Raw genomic sequence first — 27738 nt, 5'->3', positions numbered from 1 at the left:
CCTCCCTTCTTCATCTATATAAGCTTGTCCTTATGCATTTGACAAGCTAGTCATGGAGTGCTAGATGTTGAGTTCTTGAGTTCATGGAGGAATGCTAGTTGTGGTTATCATGAGGGATAATGAAGCATAGAGAGGTTATGCTGCCGGAGAGGAGATACATTGCAAGACACATATAGTTGCTCGCCCAGCCAGGAGAGGTTCAACGTCAGAACCTTGGTTGTAACTTTTCCTGTTTATGATTAATTAATGAGCGACTGCTATTATAGTTCCAATCTCATCGTCTATTATGGTGATGTGTTGATTTATTTCCTTTCTGACTGAAATATAGTTGTGCCTTGGTAGATTTTATGTTGGTATCTGTCTCTTCCTTTGCATGTGCAGGTGTCTGTTTATGATCTGCTGGAGCGAGGGAGCGGGAATATCAACTCTGCTTCAACCATAGCGTTGGATTCCAGGTTGGTCTTCTTAATTTACCTTTGGTGCATAACTAGGAACTTGCGTGGCAGCGTGGTTTGATTGTGGCTAGTTCTGTTTTAGGCTAGTGGGATCGCCTCTGTCCGCAGAGGGGATTTACCTATCCAACAATTTGGCGACTCCGCTGGGGAGGAGCTATTTGGAATTTGTCTTGCATGTTAATTTTCTTCGGCTTGCTTGAGTGAATGAGCTTCCTGGGTCAGTTCTGAGTTTATTCTTTACTGTTTGACCCATCTGAGCACTGTCAACCCGACCTGAGGTCGTATTATTTATTTTTCTAGCCGGCAAGCTTAATTGGCGCGGTTATTATTCTGACAGTCGCGCCAGTTGGCGCATGTTGCTCAAAAGCAACTCGCGCCAATCCTGTGGTAGCGCAAGTTGCAGGCTGACAGTCGCGCCAGCCCTGTAAATTTTGCCTGTGTGTGAGTGGAAAGCTTTTTCAGCCTCTTTTTATATCTCTTACAGCCTCTGGAAGTGTGTTGAACCTCTGTTTGACTGGTTTTAGCCTTTATCCTTCAGTTGTTTGCTTATTTCTATTGATTTTCGTCTCAGCCCTAGAACATCTAGTGACTTTGCATGTCTAGCCTTCTGTGGGAAGTTTCGATCTCTTGATTATCCAGTCAACTTGTTGGTTGTGTTCTGCACCTATCCAGTGATTTGTTAAAGCTTGATCTTCTATACTCTGAGTGATTCACTTCTAGCCTCTTTGGATTTTACTTGACTTCATTCGAACTTAGATTACATGGTTCATTGAAAGTCTTGGTGTTTTTCCTTGCTTGCATAGTTCATTTTGGTGTTTCAGAATTGGTTCTATTTCATTGAGTGAACTTGGATTGTGCATATCTCTTAAGATTTGTTTAAATGCATCATGCCATCTTAAAGGAAAGAAAAACAAAATATCTTTTGCATTCTATTAGTTAACATTTGTTGTTATTTGTTGCTATTAAAAAGAAAAAGAAAAAATTTCATTTCTTGTTATTAGCTGCATTAGGATCTTTGTTGTTTGTTGAGTGATCATTTCGTTTGTGTAAAGATCTCAACCCTCCTGTAGATAGAATTCATCGAATCAAATGATATAATTTTGGCATATTGTTTGCATTTAAGAAGTTTTTGAGATATCACATACGGTAGGACCAAAAAACTAAAACATAATCGAAGATAAACTTTAAAATAAACTCAATGAACATAACAACGCATTGGAACATAACGCAAATACTCTAGAGGTCTAGGTTAGAGACGTGTTCCGGCGTCTTTAAACCTGGTAGTTTATCGTCGAGTGGTTGGGTGATTCCTCCACGGTGAAACGATAGGTGCCAATACGGACTGAGCTCCCACGTACCGTCGCGTATATACGGGAGACCCCACTAGGCTATTATCCTTTATCCATAGGAAGCCGAGTCTGCCGCCCTACGATTCGCAATGCAGTGAACACAGCATTCACGAAGATCGACCACCCGTACCCTAAAAAGTATTCTGTGGTTTTGCGAAAAGTTTGGCACACCCTCTACCTAGAATTCCAGAGCAGTCACTTTTGATCCTTTTCGGACTCCCTAAAAGAAAAGGTGCCTATGAGCGTCTTGTCACTTCGTGCTCATTAAATATTCGAAGGAGACTAGAGTCATCTTTTATCCTTTTCTCGACTCTTAAAAAATGAAAAGGTTAAGTTCAGTGTCTTAAAATTTATTGGCCACGATAACATCTACCCAATTAGATTTTGTTTGCGTTAGCTTGAGTAGCATTATTTCTCGTTCAATGGCAGCCTTCCCGGCGCCCACCGGCCAAGGTGTTCCTCCTGATGGGAACCCTCGTCCATTTCCTTCTGTTGGAAATGTCAGTGTTCAGTATATCGCAACATTGTCTTTGCCTGGGTTGACCATTGGTTTACCCGTATGGTTGTTTTCAAACTCGGTGGTCTCGAGTGTGATAACTCCTGTTCCACCACCACCTCCACCCGAACAACACCATGTTGATTCTAAGGTGGACCCCTTCCCTTCTTCGCCCATTGCTGCGTCCTCATCTTCTACTTCGCCTGGTGAAACCTTGGATTTCAGTAACCAGGTGGCTAAGAAGAAGAAGAAAAAGACCAAAAAGAAGAAGTCTCCTAAGGGAAAGGTCGCATCTACCATGAAAATATCTGAAGTGGAACCACCTTCTGCTCCTCCGCGGAAGGCTAAGTCTCCTTGTCGATTATGCAAGGAGGACCATTTTCTTTCTGATTGTCCTGGTATTCCCAGGATCCTAGATATATGGTCCCGTGACCCGACTCACCCCTTGTCATCGCAGATCGACGATACCTTATCAGTTGGTAAGAGAAAAGGGAAGGTTCGTTTCCCTTGTCGACTTTGTGAAGGTAATCATCTCCTTCGCCTTTGTCCACTTATGGGTGAAGCCTCCCGTCTTTTGGAAAGTCTGTCAGCTCCCTTACCCCAGCTACCCGCTGGATATCAGCGTCTTTTTGCAACTGCAGATCATTTCTCCACTAACCAAGTGATCAAGCATGATTCCTCTTTGGTCCAGCCTTCTCTTCCTGAACCTATCTGTGCTCCACCTGTTCCAGACCAGTCCCTGGTCGGAACGAGTGTTGATTTACATTCATCATCTATGCGCCACCTTATCATCAAAGATGAACCACCTGAGTCCAAACCAAACGAAAGTCCAAAGTTCCAGATTACAGTTGACCCGGTCTTTCAGAAGGTCCAGCTTACAAGTGACCCGGTTTTGCCTACAGAAGTTCCATCCTTCGATGATCTTACATCTGAATCCCAACCAGACAAAAGTCAAAAGGTCCAGCTTACAAGTGACCCGGTTTTGCCTTCAGAAGTTCCCTCCTCAGATGATGTTATCACTGCAAAGAATGACGACACCACCGTCCAAATTCTATTCATCAACATAGACTCTAATGATCAAGTGAGCATCCCTCTCATTCCTTCGCACCAGGAAGAAAGTCCATCGGAATCATATCCGGCTGTCTATCCAGTCCCACCTCCAAGCAATCTAGTTGTTTCTTTCAATTGGGATCAACTAGGCAATCCTCGGTTACCAGCCTCCATACCATTTCGAATTATAGTCCAAGTCTACCGCATGGTTATGGTCGGTACAATTATTGATGAGGGATCTCCTGTGAGTATCCTTTCTTCAACAGCTTGGGAAGCACTTAGTTCCCCACTACTTCTGCCTGAGATGAGAAACCTTACAGGTTTCCATCGAGAAACCACTCGACCTTTAGGAATTCTTCCCAATGTACCTATCACATTAGAAGGGAAGACTGTTCAAATGGGCGTCATGGTAGTCCAAGGTCCGTTAGATTACAATTTACTCCTTGGACGGGACTATATTTATCGCATACGTGCAATTGTGTCCTCACTCTTTAGAGTGATGTGTTTTCCGCATGAAGGAAGGACGATCAAGGTCGTAGACCAACTTTCATTCCCCGGTTCACACTTCACATATAGTCATCTACCATTCCTAAATGGTCTTATTTCCACAGGAAATGCCCCAACATCCACTCCGTCATTCTGATAACGGCAGCTGACCCGGGCGCGTGACTGAGGCCCGGGGGGGGGGGGGCATGCATCCTCCTTCAAAATCGAGTCTTTCCAAGTAAACCTTCATTCCATCCACTCCGTGCATGCCATGAAGCTTGGGGGGCATGTACCTCGATTTGCATTATCATGCTGGGGGCATGCAAATTTATAGCAAGCATAGTTTTTCGTTTCAAGCTTGTGTAAACATGAAACCGAATCCAAGCAGAGTTCTCCATGGTTCAAGCTTGTGGAAAAAATGAACCCATACCTGATTTACATCCCGTGATTTCCTTTTATCTGCTAAATTCTGCTAGATGAGCCTTGGTTGTTTCATTCCATTGCCACCATCTCTTTGGCCAATCATATGCTTTCACCTGGTTGTTTATCCTTTCTTGAGGAACTGCAGCGATGAGTGGTTTTATTAGCCAGCCTCTTAACCTTTACATGTTTCGGGCAAGTTCCACCGTTACCGGAACCAGTCGCTACCCTTTATACCACTCGTTCCTTCAGGACGAGTCACCTTTACGCTCTTTTCTGACTCGTAAAATATGAAAAGATTGCCGAGTATTTTTCCTTTTTGACTCGTTAAAGGGAATAAAAATGGAGGTCTGCTTTTAGCTCTTTTTCTGACCGTTTAAAGAGAAAAGATTGCCGAGTTACTCCTCTTGACTCGTTAAACGTTAAGAAGGGGCGGTCGTTTTAAGTTCTTTTTGTCGACCGTTAAAACATAAAAAGATTACCGAGTTTTTTTTGTTTCAAACTCGTTAATGGTTACGAAACGACGTGGTTTTGACCACTTTTTTACTTTTTCAGGTCGAAATCACTAATTATGAAAAGTACTCCTCGATCGTAATGATCGGGCGGTTCTTTCGGGTATTATTTTATACTTTTTCAGGCCCGAGAGACACAACTTTACGAAAAAGGACATCCCTGGAGTTTCCTTTTCTGCTGTCTTTTCAAACTCTCTAAACATGAAAAGACGCCGAGTTCTTCCTTTGTCAGACTCGTTAAAACTTAATGACATCGGATTTTGTCACAACACAAGCATATGCTATCCCCATCAAGCTTGTTAAAAATAACTGGGGTACTCGCCAGAAATGGCGGGGGGGGGAATTTTTGAACCATAATTTTACCGTGACGGCAGTATGTCGCTCTTGAACATGGCACTTTTCTGCTTTCGTGTCCAGGGTAGGGATATCTCCTCTCATATCTTTCACTTGCTTCCATGGACTTGGGTACCTTATTTGACCTCTCATCCACTCATTGCCTCGTCATTATGACCTTTGATACATTGATGTCAAATACTGCCGATTCCATTAATGTGCCGTCGATATGTTCAAGAGAAGTTGACCTCTGCAAAGAAACAACCTCCTTCTGATAGTTCGCACAATCTTGATTCACAACATTATCTCTCTGTCTCGTGTCGATGATGTGGGAAACATTATGGCCCACCTTCGATCAAGGTCACTTCCTGTCGACTTCAGCTCATTATCCAGGAAGTTGATCTAGAGACTCCTTTCCGGTGCCTTGGAGCCTGCATGCCTCAATGGCAGGTTCTTCGTGTTCGACGTGAGGTTTTCATCATTGGCCTCCGATCGAATGATTCTACGGGTGTTCGACTTCAGATCATTAATTCACACGCCGTAGATTGTACCTATAGTACCTTGAAGGCCATTGTCATTATTGGTGGTACTTCTCGCGTCTGTTAACAGTTTCCACTATTGACTGGTAATCAGACGATGTTCATGCATGTTCGACTTCAGCTCATATATTCACATGCTTGAACTTGTACTCTTGTTCGGGTCGAGATGGAGCGCAAGACCCTGGATTGTGTCTGTTGTAATCCAGGCGTGATTCTTGATACTTGACTCATTCACAGGATGGCTGCGACCATGCCTGAGTCTATTCATTGATCCTAACCAGATGGCTGCGTCCATACTATGGATCTAGATTATTTATGTACTCTCTTATGGATGGCTGCGACCATACCACGTACATCATGTAATTGAACTATCAGTCATGTCTCTTAACACAGATCCTCGGCGGCAGCTCTCTATATGTGTTCTTGTGTGTTCTTGTAAAGCATTTCACCCCTCTCCACCTCTCGGACCTCATGCTTTAGGGGGCATCTGTTACACAGTAATTTGTCACCATCCCTGTTACTCCTCTTGTCGTACTTTGGAGGACTCATCCCGAGAGTTATAAGAAGTGACAAAGTCTAAAAACACTTGCATTATGTTCCCCTGAGTATGTACTTCATGTTCCCTGAAGACACCTTCTACAGATTATCCCTGAAAAGTGCTCTTTTTCCATTGGCACAGGTCCACAGTATCTTACCCGCGCCAATCATGGAGATCCTCAAAAGAGGGCGCGACCATTGGCACTCTGTCTTAGAGCAACAGTCGCGCCAACCAAGTTCGGTCATGCTTTTTGCCTTAACGCACGCCCGACTGTTGTTTCCTTCATTACATGGAGCTTTTTGAGGATAAAAAATCAGTCTTATGTCGAGTTCTATCCTATCTCCATCTTTAATGGCTTTTGGGGATAATGTTAATCCACAATAGGTGTCCCGGTTCATCGTATCCTCCTCCCTTCTTCATCTATATAAGCTTGTCCTTATGCATTTGACAAGCTAGTCATGGAGTGCTAGATGTTGAGTTCTTGAGTTCATGGAGGAATGCTAGTTGTGGTTATCATGAGGGATAATGAAGCATAGAGAGGTTATGCTGCCGAAGAGGAGATACATTGCAAGACACATATAGTTGCTCGCCCAGCCAGGAGAGGTTCAATGTCAGAACCTTGGTTGTAACTTTTCCTGTTTATGATTAATTAATGAGCGACTGCTATTATAGTTCCAATCTCATCGTCTATTATGGTGATGTGTTGATTTATTTCCTTTCTGACTGAAATATAGTTGTGCCTTGGTAGATTTTATGTTGGTATCTGTTTCTTCCTTTGCATGTGCAGGTGTCTGTTTATGATCTGCTGGAGCGAGGGAGCGGGAATATCAACTCTGCTTCAACCATAGCGTTGGATTCCAGGTTGGTCTTCTTAATTTACCTTTGGTGCATAACTAGGAACTTGCGTGGCAGCGGGGTTTGATTGTGGCTAGTTCTGTTTTAGGCTAGTGGGATCGCCTCTGTCCGCAGAGGGGATTTACCTATCCAACACCTATGAAAGTTAGTTGGTCATGGATCCTTTGCAACCTGAGAAGGAAGGGATCGATTTCTTCTCCCTTCTACATCTGAAACTGTCTTAGCTGACTCACAAGCAACATCTTCTGCTAAACAGAAGTTCCCTCGTACAATTTGGTCAAGGCCTCCCAAATTTCCCTTGATGTGTCCTTCTAAGCAATATGTGGGATCACATTATCCTTGACCCTATCCAAGATCATGCCCTTTGATTTTTCCTGAGCCTCCTCATACTTTTTGAGAGGATTGACATCAACTGGAACAACAACCATCTTCAAGGCATAATCCTTGACGCGATGTTTATCCAAAACTGCCAGGATCCTGGCCTTTCAGATGATGAATTTGGATGCTCCATCCAATCCTGATCCCTTAGTCCGTTAAGGGCTATCTCTGCTCAAGTGAATGTCAATCTGGTTCTCTTCTCCCTCTTTCGTTGCTGCCCCAGCAAAACTCAAATCCGGATTTCTTTGGCGCTAGAAATCCTCTAAGGAACAAGCTCCCTCTGAATTTCGATTTCCTTCACGGAAATACTTCTTCCAACCACTGTCAAACCACCCCTCTTTGATCTCTCTTTGCTGTTGCTCAACACTGGATCTATATTTCTTTGCAAGAAATATTCTAAGGAACTGATTCCCTCTACTTTGCTTCTGCCCCACTAGGTATCGTTCTGCACCAATAGAATCAACACCCCACCAACAACTCCAGATAACATATGCGCTGCACCGTAGCCACAACAATTGGAAAACTAAGACTCAACAGTCTCTGCGTTGCCCTCTGCAGCAACACCGTTACCCAATCAAGCTAACATAGGCACCGCGTGAGCCTTCCTTGGTGATCGCGTCACCTCTCCTATGCTCTCTTGGCCTAAAACGACCCTATCTCTCGGGACAATTGTATTCACGCACAAATTTATCCTATGTCCTTTTGCTCATGGCTTTAGTCCTCCTTGATCTGGAATCGCTCTAATACCATGTGAAATTTTTTTAATCTAACAAATCAGAAATCCTACTACAGTAAACTGATTTTCATTACCTACTTGTGTTCTTTATTTTAACAAGTTTTTCATAATCATTCAGAAAATATTAATGCAAATAAACTGTAGCCTACACCAATATACAGATCAAGTACTAAAAAATAAATGAGACAACGACGTAAATGACACACTTATTTTTGGACTAAACGTCCCCCAAAAAACCCAATGTGGGAAAACCAGTGCAACAGATATGAGGGTTTTATTATTATGCAGATTCCTGAATACAACTAGGGTGCCAAATCCAGCTCACCCAACAGAGAATAACCCCAACAAAAGTACCTTTATCCGAAGACAGATATTTTGGCAGATCCAACAATTGGATGAACAAACCCCAATTGGAGGTCTCATGTGATCTAGCCCCTCCACAAAATTTTGGAGTTAGAGCACATCCGATGCTACCCAAAAAATCAACAGTTGGAACTAGTTTAACTGAATTTAACTCAGCTAGACTGAATTAAATAATTGCAACTCAAAATAAACTCAACCAGGGCTCCTAAAAATTAGGATACACTCTACATGACTCATGTTAGACCCTCAACTCAGTTTAACTGAGACAACTAAGTTAAATTAACTTAGTTAACTATTACAAGTTGTCATGAGATGTCGAATTACAATTTAATTCAAGGACAAAATTAAATTAGGATTTTCTTGTTGCATTTTCAACACTCCCTCTCAACAAGAAAGGGATTATCTACTGCCCCGATCTTGCCTCTGTGAAACTCGAATTTACATATTGACAATGCTTGTGTCAAAATATCTGCATCTCACTCCTCTGTAGGAATATACTCCAGCAACATGATTCTCCTCTACACACAATCTTGTAAATGGTGATATCAGATGTCGATATGCTTGGACTGATCATGAAAAATTGGATTCTCAGAGAGTTTGTTACAACTCTGATTGTCATAGTAAATCACTGTAGGATCCATATGCTGACCAAATAACCCAACAAGGATCTTCCTCATCTAGATAGCCTCACTAGCTTCTTGACTAGCAGCCATGTACTCTGCTTCTACTAAACTGAGTGCAATTAACCTCTGCTTCCTGTTGTACCAAGAAACTGTTGCTGACCTAATACTAAAGATTCCCCTTGATGTGATATTTATTTCGGATGGAATCCCTACCCAATATACATATGTGAAGCCTTGAAGCTTCACTCCCTTTGTCTATTTGTACCAAATTGAGTGGTGCCTCTAAGGTATCTCAACGCATGTTTAGCTACCTTCCAATAATGTTTTGTTGGCTTAACCATGGCTTGACTAAGTTGGTTAACCGCAAAACACATGTCTAGTTGTGTGTTCACCAAATACATAAGTGAACCCACAAGCTGTCTATAAATAGTGCCCTCCACTGCTTCACCTGAAGTAGCATCTTCCTTCCTCCAATTACCTACTAGAGGAGTCTCCATGGGTTTGTTGCTCTCCATGTGGAACTTCTTCAGTATCTCATTGGAATATTTGCCCTAAGAGACAAACAATTCCTCATCTTCTTGCCATACTTCCATACCAAGAAAGTAATGTATGAGCCCCAGGTCCTTCATCTTGAATTATTTTGCAAGATCCTCTTTGGAATATTTTATTAGCCTCTCGTCACCTATTAGAATCAAATCATCAAGATATAATACTATAATAAAAAATTTACCTTCAACCATAATATGGTAAAGGTTCGCATGCTTCACTTTTGGTGAAGCCCAAATTGGTGAAATAATTATCAATTATGGTGTACCAAGCACGGGGTGCTTGTTTTAGTCCATACAATGCTCACTTGAGTATGCGCACATGTGACTCTCTGTTGAAGGTCTTGAATCCTTCTGATTACTCAATATACACCTCTTCCTCAATCATACCATTGAGGAATGTTTTCTTCACATCTATCTGATGCATCTTCCATCCCATCTGCGCTGACAGTGCTAGAATAGATCAGATTGAAGAGTACCTTGCTACTACAACAAAGATCTCCTCATAATCAATTCCCTGCACCTGAGAGAAGCTTCAAGCCACAAATTTGGCCTTATGTTTCTCCACACTCCCATCTGTTGCTTACTTTACCTTGTAAAGCCATCTAGAACTCACCACTGACTTGTCTTTTGGTCTTGGGACCACTTCCCAAACATTATTTCTGATAATGGAGTCATACTCCTCAACCATGGCATCAACCCATACAGGTTGTTGCACTGTTTCCTCGAATGATGATGGCTCAAGCTCGACACTCTCGCTCAACAAAGCCATGTATCCAGTGTACCAATCTGGTGACCTCCTCTGCCTGCATTGTGATGTGGGTGCTCCCACATTCTCTCTAGCATCATGCATCAATCTACCAGCCTATCTGGTGTGCTTCCTTCCATCTCTAGAAGTCTTTGCATGAGTGGGTGCTTCCACTCTCTGCTCCTCTGCATGTGGTTACTCCACATCATTATGAGGTTCCTTATTTGGAGCTAAAAGTTCCTCATTTGCATGTAATTGAAGCTCCCTCTCAAGGGAACGTCTCATGGCCTTCTCTTTATCTAACTTCACATCTGTACGAACCACTCTCATCCTATTAGATGGCATGTACATCCGATAGTTGTAAGGTTGATCCGAACTTAAACAGGAATGCAACAAATTATAGATATAATTATAAACACAAAGATGCATCTGAAAAACACTTCCTTTCATTAATAGAAAAATAATGAACTATGCTTACAAATAGAATGGAAATAAGATAGCTCGGGCGATGGTAGCTTGTCTCTGAGAAGAGATGTGATAGCTACATGCCTTTGAAATGAGTTACAATGAGGCTCAAGGGCCTTTTTATTATTGAACAATAACAGAAAGCCCTAAAAAACCAAAACCCTAACCCGAGGAGATGTAACACTGAGATTTTATGGGCCCTGTTCGGGTTAGTTGGGTAGCCAACTTCCCGGGGTAGTAACTTGGTCATATTATCTCTGTTTGACGCGTATGATACCTTGTTGGAAAGATCTTTATGAGGACTACAACAATCAATGTGATTTCCATAACATTCAGTAGAGGAATTTTGCAAAAAAAATGTCGTTTAGGGCCTTAAAATGGCTTCGGAAGTTCAAGACCCAAAAAACTGCCAAAAATAGTAAACTATGCTACAATTAAGGAAACATATGAAACTGACTTGGGGTTCTAGGTGGAATAGGCAGGTGGCCACCAATATCCACCTGTATCATTCCTCCCCCCTTATGAAGCAATGGTCCCCATTGCGTACAGAGCCTCCAAGAGGTGAGGAAATTTCTGTTGAACCTGGTCCTTGGTGAACCACTTGCACTAGTGAAGGAGTTCGCCTACTTTGAAAACTTGATATAGTTGTATCCTTTGTTGCCGAGTGCATTGATCTGTGTGTCCATGATCTGATCTGTTTTGGCCCATTCCATGCAATCTGGATTGAGCTTTGTTGGTGTGAGATGTTATGCAATGTCAGATGTCTCCAAAAAAGATGGAAAGTAAGGCCAGAGGCGATCTACATTGAATACTGGGTGCAAACCAAGGAACGGTGGGATGCTGAGCTCGAAGGCATTGTCCCCGACGGATTTGGTGATGGTGTATGGCCATATCGGAGCCGGCGAAGCTTGCGGTGGGGCCCAGCAAGGCGCTCCTTCTCCAAATGTAGCCAAACAATCTCGCCCACCTGGAACCTGTGCAGCAATCGATGCTGATCATGGAGCTGCTTGTGCTTAGCATTGGATCTGTCTAATATATCATGGGCTCGTTGGCAGATGTGTTGAATGCGCTCAATGAAGTTGTTAGCCCTTTCAGCTTTGGACTGCACGTGAGCCAAATCTACCTGAGTGGCTGCAAATGGTATGGCCACATCAATGGGGCATAATGGCTAAAATCCCAGCCCTACCTGAAAGGGGTTGTGGCCTGTTGAGCTATGGAGAGCTCTGTTGTAGCTATGTTGGACATAGGGGAGACTTTCATCCCATGTGCGTGGATGCTTCGAGTTGTACATGCGCAGAATGTGTACGATCATCCTGTTGACAACCTCTGTTTGGCCATTAGTTTGGGGATGGAAAGTCGTGGACTTAGTAAGTTTTGTATCCAACATCGACCAAAGACTTGACCAAAATGCACTCAGGAATCTATTGTCCCGATTTGAGATAATGGACTGTGGGATCCCAAAGTGTACCCACACTCGCTCAAAGAAGAGCTTAGCAGTGGCCTCTGCTGTGGTAATCTTCTTGTAGGCTGCCATGATCGCCATCTTAGAGAATCTATTAATGACCATGAAAACACAATTGTTGTCATGCTTAGTAGAAGGAAGGCCCAACATATAATCCATGGAGATAGATTTCGAAGGCCAGCTAGGAGTAGGTAGAGGAGTATACATGCCTTGTTTCTTGATGGTTGATTTGGCAATGGTGAGGCGGTGTAGGATCTAATGTACTTCCCAACATCCGGATGAATTTTAGGCCAATAAAAATACTTCTGCAATACCTCGACTGTTTTTCTACTTCAAAAGCTCCAACGACCCAACTTTAGTGCGCCTCCCAAATTATCTTGGCACGCTTACTTGAAGGAACACATATGTGTCCAAAGTGGCATAACAATGCATCCTAAAGGTGAAAATTTCGAACTTGCTTCCCTTCCAGGAGTGTCTAGTATGTGTTGTCGAATTTTGGATCACTCTTGGCCACTCCGATGTCTCGTGCCCACAGGAGTCGAGCACATTGATTAGCACCAAGACCGGTGGTCGGCTGAGGCAATTAGTGACATTATTGGTGCTTCCCTTCTTATACTTAATGTTAAAATGGAACTGTTGCAGATAGGTGGACCATTTCTGATGGCGATCATTCTGCAACTTCCCTTGTGTCTGTATGAATTGCAGAGGTTGGTGGTCTGTGTGGATGACCGTTTCCTTCCCCAGAATGTAATGCTTCCATTGATGACAGGCCTGCATAATGGAATACATTTCTTTGTCGTAAGTGGGGTACTTTCGGACTGTGTCTGAAAGTGTCTCATTGTGGTAAGCCACTGGATGCCCATGTTGAGTAAGAATCGCACCAAAAACATAGTCAAAGGCATCTGTCTCGATCTCAAATGGTTGTTGTAGGTCTGGTAGTGTAAGAATTGGTGCAAAACAGAGGAGTGTTGACAACAGAGTAGGAGGCTCAGTAGCAGAGTCAACAACAACACATTTTTCCTAGGAGACAGTTGCAGACACAATTGATTCAACTTTTTTTTGGATGCTTTTCATTTGTAGATGTTGCAGTAGCAGCAACAATAGTGAGAGGTGTTGCATGCAGTACATTCCACAGGTACAGGATAGGATTGGTTGATAATCCCTTTCTTGCTGAGATGGAGTGTTGAAAATGCATCATGAAAAGTCTCAATTTTGATTTTTCCTCAATTAAATTGAGGAAAATTGAAATTCCACATCAGCATACAACTTGGAGGATTTAACTGAGTTTACATGGCTCTGGCCACTCAGTTAAGAACACTCAATTAGAGTTAATGAGTTGAAGTTCAGTTTCTGTGAGTTGATTCCTAAAAAATAGGAGTCTAGCTCAGTTAATTCGAGTTAGGGGCATGACTGTCAGTTGTGTGCGGTGGTTCCTAAATTTTAGGATCCTAGGTTGAGTTAATTTTAGTTGTAGCAATTTAATTCAGTTAAATTGAGTTATGATCAGTTCAACTAGTTCCAATTGTTAGAGAAACTAGTGGAGGTCAAGTTGTGGAAGTGGAACTTCAACCACACTTAGTGATCAACTAATTAATTAATCGATCATACCAAAATAACTGATGCATGTAGAGAATTTAGGTTACCCAGTTGATATGGAGATTCCAAGGCAATGTACTATTAGCTATAGACTATTCACATGTGTACAGGTGGTGCATGTAGTCAAAGGAAGGGCCTAGAGGAATTGTGCAATCCAATTGAGGAATTTCCCTATTTAATAGGGGCCTAATTCCTCAAGGAATAGCGCAAGGAAATAGGAGCTTGGAGGGCTTGAAAATTGGCTAAGTGTTGGCCAAAGTCAGTTATTCGGGCAAAAAGATAGACTATACACTTGCAGGTTGTTCTCAATCTTGAGCAAGCATTTGTGTTCATCTCTATTCTTTGATTAATACAATACATATAGGAAGGGGTTTTGAGCAGTTGCTTTCCCCTAGATAAATCTTTGTGCATTTGTGATGTTTCCTTTTGCATGTCTATGATTTGTGTTCTAGATTGTGAATTGTATTCCGCAGAGCAGTAGAGTAGCTTTTAGTCTTGTGATTTAGCAAATTTCATGATCAGTTTCGAATCTACACATTAATTTCTACACTTTTTATATGATCATACTACCATGAATTAAGCCAATGATTGGCTAGTGCATGGTGGATAATACTCACCATTTTATTACTAGAAAATTATAGATGTACACAACTACAAAAGTAAGAAAAAATTAACCCTTAGTGGTTTCAAAGAAAGTGAGAGAGCTTCAACCTTAATACTTTGGGAGAAATTAGAGTAGCCATAAAAGATATGCTCTTTCACATCCATTCTAAACAATGTTTAGATAAGAGAAAAAAAAAAGAGTTTTAGAGCCTTCCCTTAGGGAAGTCAAACATTACTAAGAGAATCATGAGAATAATTCTCAGGGTCAACTTGCCACCTAGAAACCAAACTGGCCTTGAGCGAAGTTTTAAACAACTAAAGTCTAGAAACAATGTTTAGATAAGACAAAAAACAAAAAGTGTCCTTAAGTATGTCCTTAGGGAATCCACACATTACTTAGAGAGTATTGAGAAGAATCTTTAAGGTTAGCTTGCCATCTAGAAACCATATTGGCCTTGAGTCAAGTTTTAAACAAGTAAAGGATAGAAACAAAAATCCAACAAAACATTCATAACAAAATATCCATGTGACATGAGAAAGTAAATAGAGGAAGATCGTTTAATCAACATGCATTGCTGAGAAATTGTTGGGGTTATCTTTGGAGCATCTAGCAACTTGAAAGATAAGGACACCACCATGTTTCTTCACTAGCCAAGTGCAGAGAGTAACTAGCTAGAAAATTTGTTTTTTTGGTTTGTAAAGATGTTGTTTAAGCTCTAGTTGGTCTACATCCTAAGTGAGGAGGGAACAAGTTACAAAATTTTAAGTGTACTAGTAGAGCTCCTGGGATAATGGAATTTGGTGTCCCGCATTCTGTTGGTTCCTGGGTCCAAAACAAGATGATCTACCATGAAGTTGAATTCCTCATCAAAGTAATAACTCTTATCCCTTTTAACTTCATCACTTTGGGTTGGAAGGTAGTGTTTGATTGAAAGGTTAAAGGAGCGATGAAAGGCATTCACTACATCGCGGGTTGTTGGCTCCACCATAGTATGATGTATTGGACCTTCCTACGGTGGCAAGCACATGGAGCCATAACAAACTATAAGAGCTAGAATCGTAAAGAAAATAGAGAGTGAGGATAATAGTTGCGATGATCCACAATGGAAATAGAGTGCAACAAAGGAGTGGCTCAAATAATCCATTGGGTAATAGTTGAGACAAAGTTGCATACATTATGTTTATGGTGAATAGATGGTACTACTTTCCATTACCATTTTTTCTACATCCCAAGCCATTAGTCCAAAAACTCCACGTTATGCTAACCTAAACCATGATCTTCACTTGGCGATTGTGTACGAAGAAGGTGTCCAAAACTCCATGTGTGTGGGGAGAGATTGTGAAAATTTAAGAATCTTTACAAACATAAATCCTACTACAGTTACTGGTTTAACATCTCCTACTTGTTATTTCATTCAACAAGTTATTTAATTAGATAAACAATGATGTAAACACTACTACAGACCACATTGACATACATATCATAATCTAAAACAATAGATGAGATAAACACACAAGGGGCACTTTTATTTTTGGACAACACGTCCCTGAAAAAACCCAAAGCAGGAAAATCGGTGCATCAGATAGAGGGTTTGTATTATTAAGCAAGCAGAATTTGAGTACAACAGGTTGCCTCTCACACCAACTAACCTTACAGAGAAATCAAGGCAACAAGAAATACATTTGAGGGTATACCTCGCTCCCCAATTCACAGTTGATCCAATGAGTGATATGACACCCTCCTAGCAAACATTGCGAAGTCCCTTTGCAATCACTGCGTGGGCCAGCATCTTGCCCCTGGAGAATTGTGTCACCCCTTCTACTAGATCGATTTGCTGGATGAAGACTGTTGTTCAACCCTCCTGGCTCACAACCTTGCTTCTCCAACAAAATCTTGGACTATTGACGAATACTCTGCACTGCCACTGCAAGAGCCCCTCTGGACTATGTTAGCTTTACGTGAGCCCCTCCTGGGATCTGTAGGCCTTTGTGCTGCCTCCCTGATGCTCAAGTTGCCTCTCTGCTACGTACTCTTTGGCTCAGAACTTACTCTCTGATCCAAATCTCTATTTCTGCCCCTCTCACTGCAACTCAGATCACTTGTTTTATTTTCTTAGCTAACCACGCCCTAGAAAAATCGAACTAACTGATCAACATGGTGTATCTCCAACTAACCCTCAAGCCTCCTCTTATACTTTTCCTGGTGATGAATCAACGATCGAGGTTAAGTCACTAATCAACGACTAAGATTAAATTAGACTTGATATTCGTCACTTAGAAGCTTCTCACCCATATTTTCATTAATATTTTTATTTTCCTAAGTTTAGACTTAGGAACACCATTAAAAATATTAATTATTTTAATAAAATACAATCTAGGTGGAAATTCAACAAACATTTTTGGGTCTTGGAGATCTCATGTGTTCTAGCCCCTCCACAAAATTTCGGAGCTAGAGCACATCCGATGCTACCCAATATCAACAGAGATCATGGCAATATTTAGTCGCTAATGGTATCACCTCATCCCCATCACACGCAAGTTGTCTAATTGAACATTCAGAAATTTAATTAAAAAAACAACAACACAAATAACATATAATTTATCATATATTTTTGATATTTTCTATGTGATGAAATAATTTTTTTTTTTTTTTTTTTAAGTTAGTTTTTGAAACAATGGCCATGACATATATATATATACTCAAGGAGCTAAGGGGATTTGACTTGTTATTTAGGTGAATTACGCATATTGTACGTGTTTAAGTTAATTTTGAATATGGGGATTGGGATGCCATGTTAGTTAATTTCATTTCAACCATATGGGCCTCTATGGAAGGCCATCTTTAGTTTGAATTTGTGAATGGTCCTAAGAGCATAAAATGCTTAATGGCTTGAGCGTGGCTACTTGTCTCATGGTTGGGAATCCATGAGATGGAGATACTATATTGTGGTATTAGAGAATTATTTCATTGTTGGGTTGAATTAGGTAGTTTTATAGACCGTGAGTTTCACATTAAGTATAAAATATTTCAAATATGTCATATTTATAATGATTTTATCAAATTTTCATACAAAACCAATCATGATTTTATCAAATTTTCAAACAAAACCAATCTAGTCTATCATTAGAATCATAACGATAAATAGTGAAGAGAAAGTAAACATAGTTATTAATTTATGGAAATTAAAAGTAAAATTAAATTACAATGGAAAGAGTGAATAAATCACTTTCAATGGGAACGTGTATATCAATTATGTAAACTTCTTTATTATGAAATACCAATCTCTCTTCGTTTCCCCATAATCTTGTGTTATGTGAATTCATATATGTTCATGCTTTATTTATGCAACTGAATTTATGCACTTGCATTCTTATTTATCTATAATATATTAGCATGCAATTCAAATTCAATTCTTAGAATGGAATTCTCCACAGAAAAAGGTTTAAGATGTGATTGTATGCGAGTGTTTGAGAATTTTAGGTGATAAATGTTCATCCTACTTTTCAGCGTACAAGTCGAAGGAATGGTAAATTATTCACAACTAATTTTCCAATTTTCACTTTAATATTTTGATATTTGTATCAATATTAAAATGGAAAAGAATTTTGTTACCCATGGTTTCAATCCTTGTTAAGGAATCAAATCTCCCTAACTTAATTTCACTACAATAAAATTGATGGCTCCACTAGAGATTTGATCTTATGAATTTTCCCTATTATTTTTTGTTGGTATTTCCTTATTTTCCTAGTGTTATCTTGTTTTAAAGTCTTTATTTTGTAGTCTTAACAACTAGTTGAAAGTTGAAACCATGTAAAAATAAAATCATCAAAATTTATCTTTTCTTTTCCTCTTTTTGGAAAATGTATGTTGTAAATATTGTAAATGCAAAAATAAGGAAGGTGAAGAGACACTGGAATCTGAATTGCAAGAGTCTCCCTTTAATGTATTTATCAATGATCTCTTAATGCAAATACACAATCACATTCGTGGAGTTACTCTTGGTCTGACATAGTATTAGAGCCAACCCCCATTTTTAGTTTCCCTCTTTCCTGTCACACCTATTTTTCTTCCATTATCCTCTGTTCGTTGGCATCTCCTTCTTAATTGAATGTGTTAAATTATTTTTGCATTGTTGTTCTATAAGCGTTGGAATTTTTCTGAAGGTCTGTGAGCATTGAGGTATTACTAATTGTGAGTTAAACTCCATCAAAACTTAGAAATCGGTGCATTTGGAGGAATGAGTCTGCGTGTTTGAATTATATGTGCATTGTTCACATGTTGTTATACATTGAACAATTTTTTTGAAGTCCGATATTTACACCACTCTGATGACTGAAAATACCATGTAATGACTTCATGTTAATGGATAACGTGAGACCATGTGCACAAAAAAAACCTGTGAATGAAGCGTTGCGTTGAAGAACCATGAATGATGTGACTGATTTGAACTGGTATGAAATTCGTGTGTTGAACTTCGTTGAATGAAGATTTGTATTAATTGAATGTTTCATATGAATGTTTACATTGGGCATTGAGTTGTTTTGAAGGGCTGCACTATTTTGAAGACGCTAATGGTTACATAAGGAAATAAGAAGAAGAAGATGCAAGTGCTCATAGAGCACATGAAATAGAACACAAAGAAAGAAAGGACAGGGAAGCAAACTTTATTATCAGGGGAATAAGAGATAAAATACTCTCAATTTGACAAGAGACTTTCTGAAAGAGAAACTACATTGGAAAGGGAAAATTTGCGAAGGAAGGAGGGTTGGGAGGATATGTGAAGAGAGGCCTCGACCGATAAAAGTCACCATGGAAAGCGTCAAGACAAACACCAACTTTTGGGCAAAAAGAATCTCTTGAAAGGCTCACACTTCTTCCTCGATGAAGATTTAACGAACAAACAACAAGAGGAGATAAGGGATGAAGTGGAGAAAATTAGAACAACAACAAATGAAGAGAAAAGGGCATGGTTGTACAATGGTAAATCTGTTATTGCAGTGTTTGGGGCTCTGGGCAAAGCAGGGCAACAAGACGATAGTAAAGAAAAAACAGAGAATTCGATAATAGGGACGAAAAAACAAGAGCAACATGGATGAAAAGGGGTGAAGACTCAAATTTGAGTCTTATGTGTCAAACTGCATAGCAGTTAAATCCTACCCAGGTCTACCTAAGTTTAGTTTGTTGGAATTGTATAGGTTACCCTTGGAGGAGGGGACCTGGGTTAGGGCCTATTGCGGAAGGTAGAGGCATAATTTGTCTCACGGAAACCCATGAGCATGATGGTTGCAAAACTCCTGCGTTTGACGATTATTTGAAGTTGGCAGTTTGGAACAAGGTAGTAGAAAATGGCAAAGGGTATGGAGGAATACTACTTTTAGTGAAAGAAAAAGAAGGTCATCACATTCAATTAATTAAAGAAGATGAAAATAAACAATATTTATGCTTGAAAATATCAGAGAATGTGAATCAAATAAGAATTGCAACATGCTATTTTGCCCCTCAAGTCTAGAAAACATACAAAAATAAGGGGCTTGACAGCAAGGATCCATATGTAGCTTTAAAACAAGATATTGTCGCCTATTGTCAGCAGGGAGAAGTTTTTTTAGTGGGAGATTTCAATGTTAGAACAACAAATAATCAAGCTAGCATTCTTTGTTGCAAAGAGGATAACAATCCTATTTGGTTCACTGAAGAGGATAATCCCCAATGGGTGAGGTGTTCAGAACAAAGTTAGCAATCATTTTGGAGAGGAGTTGCTTACACTGTGTGGGGATTTCAACTTAATTATTTGCAATGGTCTATATAGATGGAAAAGGTTTTGGAAATTCACTTGCAACACATACAATGGGGCAAGTGTCGTTGACTATGTGATGTGTTCACAAAGCTTGATAGAAAAGATAGATGAAGTTAATATTGGAGAGCATATTTGGGAATTAAAATTAGACCATAACCCAATTTATATAAGGTTATCATGGTTAGAAGAAAGGTAACATAGGAGGAAAACCAAATGCTCTCGACAATCACCATCAAGGGGAAAAATTCTTCTAACACAATAAAATCGTACTATCTTCAAGACAATGTTAGAGAGATTAATTCAAAAGGAGAAAATTGGTTTCAAAAGCTTCAACAATCATGAGTTAACAAATATAATTAAAAGTACACTTGAGAAGTGAAAAATAGCAAAAAATAGGAAATTGGAATCAAATTGTTTTCCTGTAAATGCTTGGTTTGACGAGGAATGCAAAATGGCAAGGAGAACCTTGAAAAAGGCAGGAAAGGAGAAGATGAATGTAAAGTTATATAATTAGATACTAAAAAGGAAAAAAGATGAGTTCATGCAAACAAGGAGAGAAGAGTTAATATATTTAAGCAAGAATAATCCCAAGCTTTTCTGGCAGGAACTGCAACCAAGGAAGAAGCAAATTGAAAATAATATTACAGCCAATCAATGGTTTGAATATGCAAGGAAACTCGAGAAATAATTTGAGGCAGATCCCCCCCTAGGATCAACACAACTTCAAAGCTCTTCACGCTATAGGAGGTGGAGAATGGAATTAAGAAGCTAAAAACTGGAAAGGAAAAGGAGTTGGTTGAAATTCAAGTAGAGTATCGAAAATGGGGAATGAACGCTCTTACATCACACATCATGGAAATATTCAACAACATCATTCAATAAGGATTCCCAAGAGACTAGACAACTAGCCTAACAATACCCCTTTTTAAAAGTGGAGACATTAATAATCCATCCAACTATAGAACAATTATGATCAATCCTTTGTTTGGAAAGATTTTCGCAGCATGGTAGAAAAAAAAATTAGTAAGTGGGCATAAGTAAAATAAAAGAGGGCAAGAGGACAAGCGGGTTTTAGGCCGAAGCATTTTACAGTGGATCATGGTATCATGTTAAGACACATTCTTGAAAAGGTTTGGGAGGACAAAGAATAAGTATTTTGCTGCTTTGTTGACTTCAAAAAAGCATTTGATACAGTCACTAGAGATAAGTTGTGGCATAGAATGGAAGAACTTGAAATTATTGTGCATTATAGAGTTGCTGTCCAGAGAATTTATGAAGAAGTGAAAGTCAAAATTAGAACCTCAACAGGTATTTCAGAAAGCTTTAAAGTGACATTGGAGTCAAGTAAGGTTGCCCTTTCCCTACTCTTTTTGGTTTATATATTAATAAAATGGAAGAGTGGCTAAATTTGCAAGGTGGAGATGGTGTTCGGTTGGCGGAGTTTGTGATAAAGCTTCTTTTATATGCTGATGATATTGTATTAATTTCTAAAATTTTTCCCATGGATTGCAAATGCAATTATCTTGCCTTGAGCATTTTTGTAGAGCAGTAGGGATGCAAGTCAATACTAGCAAGACCAAAATAATGATTTTCTCTAATAAAAGGAAGCAGAGCCAACATATTTTCTTCTTTGAAGACAACATTCTTGAAGAAGTAAATGAGTACAAGTACCTCAGGATTGATTTCAACAACAAATTCAATTGGGAGGACTGCAGAAAGAAGAGAATTTTAGGAGGGTGGAAAGCATTATATGCTCTTCAAAATAAACATAGAGAGGCAAAGTTATGGGATTGGAAAATAATTAAAGTAATTTTTGGACTCCTAGTTTGTCCAGTGATGCTATATGGGTGTGAATTGTGGGCTAGAAGCACCCCCATCTCAAAATGGAAACAAAATGAGAAAATCCAAAAACGCTTGATCATGAGCAAGTTTAAAATAAAAAGTTCAGTACCTTATGAGATAATGTTGAGTGAAACAGGAACAACTCCCATTGAAGCAATTTCTATGGTGTGGCTCATAATATATCTAAAAATAATTGAGCAAATGAGAGTAGGTAGATGGCCTAATGTTATCTTCAATGAAGGCATGAGTGAAAGAAAGAAAACATGGATGAAACAAAACTACACATGGATGCAAAAATGGAATACCTACCTCAATGCCTGTCCCACAAATAGCAAGGAGCTAAAGAATTTTGTTATGGGAAATTTTTGTAAAAAGGTATGGGGAAAAGAGTTGGGTAGAAATAAGAAGTACTACATTGAGGAATTCAACCCTATGTGTGATCTACAACAAAAATAGTTCATTGGAGCTAGCATTTCATGGAGGGAAAATGTTCTTATTTCTCAATTAAGGACCAACCTGCATCAACTTTGGTGTGAAACAGGACGGTGGAAAAGGCCTAAAGAAGCTTGGGAAGAATGAGTGTGTACATTTTGCACGTATGGGGCTATGGAATCAGAAAAAAACATTTCATTTTGGAATGTGATGCATCCAAAGGCATCAGAGAAAGTTATGAGAACATGTTAGCATCAACTTCTTGGCATTTTATTTTTAGTGAGGGGATTGTTGGACGGTTGGGCCAGCTCATCATCAATTTGAATCAGAAAAGGATTAAATTATTAAAAGCGAAAATTAGGGAACTAATGGTCTCATAGACTATTTTTAGTCTCGTGGACCTTAAAATATCACTTCATTTCATTTATGTGTTCGTTGAGTTTTAAAAAAAGGGGTCATATGGTATATAGTGTGGATATCATATATAATTCATTTGTCGAATTAGTGTTTGTTGAGTTTTTTTTTTAATAGGAACGGATAAGATTTTATTTAGAGATGGGGGTTGGGATGGGGCCTAAACAACCTCTCTTACAACCTTCTGAAAATTGCTCCCAAACCACGCAAAAAATGCAAAATTAATGTTGTTGTATTACACAGGACTCCTTGCATAGAAGCGTTTAATTTCGATTCACTATGATAGGGAGAAGTGAAGTCTGAAGGCATCAGCGACGAGTCACAGCCACACAACATCAACACAATCAATTATGTTGTGTTACACAGGATACCATGCACAAAGGCATTTAATTTCGAGAAACGAAACCTGAAGGCATCCAACGATGATCCAATCCCCGCGACAACACTGTTCTATGTCTTCCTTCATGGGAATTTTTGATTGAATCACTAATTTATGAACATTCTTGTTTGTTGTATGCATAGAACATGCCTTGGGCGAGAAGGAGTTGCCGGACTGAGAGGGTCAATCAGGGAAAGAGATCTTGTTTTTTATGCTATTGCAGAGCCAATACATAGTTTGGGAAATAGCCAGAAATTGGATGAAATGAGTTTTGTTTGTAACCTGCATAATGGAGGACTCTGCAGAGAGAACATTGTCGCCATTGACCTGTTCTTGCATAGCTCAGAGGTATTCTCTCTTATGGAATAGGTTGCCAGACAGGTGCTTCTTCATTCTTTGAAAGTTCTCCTTGGGCTAAGAGGCAGCCCATGTTTGCCCTTATATCCGCTTCCTTGTTTAGATTTCGGAGGATGTGGTAGAAGGAGCTGGTGGTGAAGTTCTGTAGCACTTTCTTGATTCTCTGAAGGGTCTTATTAAGTGCTAGATTATTGAGATAGCCCCCTGTATTTAGGATTTTTATCAGGATTTCTGAATCCCCAAAGACTTGGACATTTTTCCTCTGTTCCCTTGAGCAAGCTGGTAGGCTTTGAGCAGTCCTAAGGTTTCTGCCTAGTTGTTAGTGCTCTATCCTAGGCCCCAGCTGAAGCTGTCTTTGTTGTGGCCGTACAGGGAGTAGATTACTCCCCCTACTCCTGATATTCCAGGGTTTCCTTTGGAGGCTCCATCGAAGAATATCGTGACTTTTCCTTGTTTCTTCCACCACTTTTGAAAATCCAGTTCAGAGGTCCGGAGCCTCCACTCTGGGTTGGAGCAAGGCCGAGTGGGGTTCTTTTTATTGCTATCACATCTCAGAGGTCCTCCTAGCCAGCTAATATCTTCTGGGAGGAGCTCATTGTCTGGCTTATGAGGTCGATTCTCGATAGTTTCCAACAACAATGCTTTTTCTTTGGCAGCCACTACAATGGGGGCTCGTAGACTGTTATTGAATATGGCTTCATTCCTTGCTAACCACACTTCCCAACAAATGTATTTTGGTATTGCATACCAGATTTTGCCCCACATGGATTTTCTCTTCAATGCGTGGGGGGAACGCCCTTTCCAGGAGGCGAATAAGTTAACCACTGTGAGCTGCGCTGGAGTTTGAGCTTTGAGCCCATGCATAGCCTGTGTCCATACTTCTTGGGTGTATGGGCATTCAATAAATAGGTGGTCAAGTGTTTCTTGAGTCAAGCAACAAAGGGGGCATCTATGGGGCCCAATAATTCCTCGTTTCGCTAAGTTATCTCCTGTTAGGACCCTTCTGTGCATGAGAACCCAACATAAGAAATTTATCTTTGGGAGGCCAAGGGGATCCCAAATGTGCTTCCATAGTGACGAAGAGTGGATTTGCAGTTGTTGTTCTTGGAGTGCTGCAAATCCATGCGATGTTTTGTAAGCACCGGTCTTCCCCTAACCCAAATGTCCTTTGAACGGAGGTGCACAGGAGCCATTCCCGAGATCGCAGCAAGGAAGAGGCGAAGTTGAGGAAGCAACCTATCTGGGAGGCGGTGGAGAGCCCAGACGATCCAATTCCCATCAAAGTCCCATGAAGATATATCTGCCAGCTTGTGGATGCCTTGTTGAGTGAGCCAGTCCTGCAGGTCTTCAAATTCAGGGGCAAATTTGAGGGGTTGGAGGCCCATGATCTTGTCTTCCCACAACCCGATTCTTTTCCCGTTTCTAGGAATTTTGTACAGGTGGTCTTTAAAGAACTCCCAGCCATGGCTGCAGAGCTTCCATAGAGTGGTTCCTTTGCAAGAGGCTCCTTCTTCCATATTGTTTATTGAGAGCCCACGCATATACTTTTTAATCAGAACTTGGCTTACCGGATGTCGGTGATTTGAGAAGATTTTCCAAAGAATCTTTCCTCCTATTGCTCCTTAAGAAACAAATTTCCTGACTGTAGGGAAATTGTGCTTAAGACATTAATAAAATTTATTTACTGTCACTTATTGTTTATTATATTCCTAAATGAAGGACTTGGAAAACTTGACCTTAGACTCTTAATACATGTATGACCAAAACATCTCAGAATGCCATTTGTTGCTAAATATAAATGATGAATGAGGAAAGTTTGAAGGGGAAGTTAAAGATAATATGCCGATCTCTCACAGGAACTATTATCTGTAACTTAGAGGAATTATGATCATGAGAAATAAATCATAGACAATATGCTGGTCTTTCACAGAAACTACTATCTATAACTTGGAAAGGAAGTAAGGACTTTAAGTATAGGAGTGCTCTTTAAGGGATTTTACCCTACAACTTCATTACTACACTTAAAAAGAAGAAAACATTACATGACACATGATAGCGAAACTTACAAATTATATGTAACAACTCCTGGAAACTTCTTGTTGTTTCATTAATCAATGATGTTATCAGGAATACAGTGGCCTGGTTCTCCAAAATTCCAACCCTTTCTTAGTAAATTTTCCACTTTTTATACATTGTGGAACAATTTTTGATTTCTGAAACTTATCTAACTGCTTTCTAACTATATGAAATAAAAATGCTACAGAATTTACAAAGGGTAAAAACACCTTGAAGAACAAGAAATATCAAAACAAAACTGAATTTAGAAGGAGATGGTAACTACTGGCTCGCTCTGCTTAATCTGCTATTGAATTCCTCTGAAGGTGCCTCAATGGTAATTAATCTACTTTAATCGTAACAACCTGTGTTTAATTTGTGCATAACCTGGCTTACGCATGTATCGGGCGCATTTCAATTGGCCAGAACAACAAGAAATTTGACCAACTGCCCTCTTCTTTAAATTTGGCTTTAACATTGATTTTTCTGTTTACACAGCAAAATCAACGCAAAACAGGTAAAACAGAACTAAAAAGGAATTAATTTAATAAACCCATCGGATCCGCCTATTTAGCGCTGCATTAAATTCCCCTTATAAATTGCAATCAACGCTTATAAATGGTGTAATAACCCAAATATTGATGACCTGCGATATGGTGGACCCGACGGTAGTATAAAACATAGCACATAAAATATCAGGTCCGACCATCGCAATCGCAATCAGCGCTTTTCCAACATACATGCATAAAGACGGACTCAATGGACTTTAAAATACAGTGCATATATTTCGGGTCCACCCGTAATCACAAATCATGATCGGCTTAGTCTTATACATAAGTATTAAGCGCTATGCGATATTGCGGACCCGACGGGGCTTATAATATAACATATATATGTTTCGGGTCTGCCTATCACAAATCGCAATCGGCGGAACCCAAACTATATATGAATAAGGCGCTCTGTTATACTGTGGACCCGCCGAAATGTTAAAAAATAGCATATATTTTTGAGGTCCAATGTTAACACTTTAATGCTTGTTTTCTTTGTAAATTCAATGTATTTATGCTTTGCGATACACACACACACACACACACACACACAAACACACACACGAATACATCCATATAACCATTCGCTTCATCCTGGGCTATATCGGGGCCGATTCTTCTATTTTACTTGTTCCTTTACAAGGAAAACATACCGATATACCATTATTACTCCTTTCTTTTGCTTTTATCTTTCTCTTGAAGGACCTGGAAACTTGGTTTTAAACTCTTAATACATGTATGACCAGAACATCTCAGAATGCCATTTGTTGCTAAATATAAATGATGGATGAAGATAGTTTGAAGGGAAGCTAAAGATAATATGCCGTTCTTTCACAGAAACTACTATCTGTAACTTAGAGGAATTATGATAATGAGAACTTAATCATAGACAATATGCTGATATTTCAAAGAAACTATTATCTATAATCTAGAAAGAAAGTGAGGACTTCAAGTATAGGAGCGCTCTTTTAGGGAACTTTAACCTTATCTCCATAAGTAAATAAAGACCTGCTGCTTCATTACTATACTTGAAAAGAAGAAAACATAGCATGATACATGATAGAGAAGCTTACAAAATTATATGCAACAACTCATGGAAACTTCTGATTCTTTCATTAACCAATGATGATATTAGGAATACAGTCCCTAGTCCCCGAGTTCTCCAAAGTTCGAACCACCAACCCTTTCTCTGTAAATTTTCCTCCCTTTATACATTTGTGAAACAATTTCTGGTCTCTAAAACTGTCAAACTACTAAATTGTTCCATAACTATCTGAATTAAAAACCTATTACAGAATTTTATAGAGGTTTAAAGACACCTCAAAGAACATAAAATAACAGAAAACAACTGCTTTTAAAAGAAG

The sequence above is a fragment of the Pinus tabuliformis genome, chromosome 8 (genome assembly GCF_031772625.1).
Source record: "Pinus tabuliformis cultivar Carrire ecotype Pingquan chromosome 8, CPIR1, whole genome shotgun sequence".
NCBI lineage: Eukaryota > Viridiplantae > Streptophyta > Pinopsida > Pinales > Pinaceae > Pinus > Pinus tabuliformis.
Note: the sequence above shows the minus strand (reverse complement) of the source record.